The sequence below is a fragment of the Entamoeba dispar genome, genomic scaffold (genome assembly GCF_000209125.1).
Source record: "Entamoeba dispar SAW760 scf_1105229459353 genomic scaffold, whole genome shotgun sequence".
NCBI lineage: Eukaryota > Evosea > Mastigamoebida > Endamoebidae > Entamoeba > Entamoeba dispar.
Window position 1 is genome coordinate 13,654 of NW_001853650.1, and position 1,861 is coordinate 15,514.

The 1,861-nt window shown below is 20.0% G+C and overlaps 7 annotated features.

Moving 5' to 3' along the window:
* Nucleotides 1-50: 50 nt before the first annotated feature.
* Nucleotides 51-586: a repeat region.
* Nucleotides 587-748: 162 nt separating this feature from the next.
* Nucleotides 749-849: a sequence feature (AT_rich).
* A 21-nt stretch (nt 850-870) lies between these two features.
* Nucleotides 871-1,004: a microsatellite.
* Nucleotides 981-1,130: a microsatellite.
* A 110-nt stretch (nt 1,131-1,240) lies between these two features.
* Nucleotides 1,241-1,286: a sequence feature (AT_rich).
* A 14-nt stretch (nt 1,287-1,300) lies between these two features.
* Nucleotides 1,301-1,408: a microsatellite.
* Nucleotides 1,409-1,819: 411 nt separating this feature from the next.
* Nucleotides 1,820-1,856: a sequence feature (AT_rich).
* Nucleotides 1,857-1,861: the final 5 nt, after the last annotated feature.

Genomic DNA, 1,861 nt, shown 5'->3' on the forward strand with positions numbered 1-1,861 from the left:
TAATATAAGGATATTTAATTACACACCATTAACTGGACTTCTATCGTCTCTCTCAAATAAAACATAATGAATAAAAATCATTTCATTTCAATTACAATGATTCGTTTTGGTTTGAAATATCGTTTTCCACAAAGTGCATTTGATATTTCTTGATATTCAAATGAACATTGATAAGAATATGAATCTGCTTTATCATACTCTTTATAAACACGAATATCATATAGCCCAAATCCAAACTGAAACACATAATCATATCCTTGATTAAATACACAAAATGCGTGCTGTGGATCATTAATATCAAATTTCATCATTCCTTCTAACCTTCCATTTGACTCTAATGAAAATAAAAATGCATTTGGATCGGTTATGTAATTATAAACCTTATCAATTTTAGCATCAATATATCCTCCAAATTTATTTCCTTCTTTGTCTTCAATAATAATTATTATATGTTCTTTGTCCATTACTCTTTCTTTAAATACTGATGTGTCTTCATTCCAATTATCAATATCTGAATCAAATAGTATATTTCCAAGGCTTCTATTTGTCCATTCTTCTAGTTTTTGTGTTATCTCTTTTGTTTTATCGTTTGATGGTTTATTTGGTGTTTTTTCATTTGGCAGTTCATTGGGCGTTTTGTTAATTGACCTGTTAATTGGTGTTGATGATGAGATTCCCATTGTTTGTTTATTTTTAAGTTGTATCTATTTTTATTTTTAATATCAGTTATTATTTTCTCGTTTTCATCATATTTTATTAAATTTGTTATTTTATGAAATTCTTATTCATTATTAAGTTCTTTTTTATCTTTTTAATAAGATTTCAATTCTAAATATTATTATATAATATCACTTTTCTTCTTTACATTGTTTTTCCTTTATTTCATTCTTTTATTTCTATATTATATTCATTTTATTCTATTCATTTAAATATAATCATTTATTAGATATTATCATTTCATTCTTATCTATTTTATCTTTTTATTTGATTATTTTATATTTAATGAATAGATAAATGAAATAATTCATATTTAAATGATGTAAATAATTCATGTTAATTAATATTTTATTCATTATTTACATTCATTCATTAAACATATTAATATTCATTATTTATTATTTTATTCATTATTATCAAAAATAAGATGAAAAGTAAATCAAAATAATAACAAAAGAATGAAGATAATTAATATGAAGTATAATGAAATAGTATACTATTAACTAATATGATATTACTCATGTTATTTTATATTATTTTGTATTTTAATCAAAAACAAATTAAATAAACAAATTCAATCATATTTATTTTCTTTATTCTTTATATTCTATTTTGTTATTCTCTTTTCTTTCTTTTTCTTTTATGTTATCAATCATATCTTTATTCTATTCTTTGTTTATCTATTTTTATTATTAACTTTATCAAAAACCATTTTAATTATATTTCAATGTAACATTGTCCAATTGAGTGAAATTTATACACTCAGAACAATATTATTTGAAATAATTTAATTTGTTAGTTAATCATGTTATTTCTCTGTTGTGTATTGTAAATTTATCATAATGAATCATTAAGTAATAAATACAACAAACAATTTCAATTTATATTAAAATATTCATTCATTTGATCATCACAATAATCATTTGAATGATTGATTTATTCTGTATTGATTTTGTATTTAGAATATACTATTATTAATCATCATCTCAATCTATATTCTTCATCATTAATCATTCAAAATAGAAAGAATAATTCAGATTAAAAGAATTTTATTTCTTTGTATAATTTCTTATTTAACATTTCTATCTATTGATAGAATGTGTTAATAATGTTATTGTTAATAATTATTTTAAATAATTGTAAA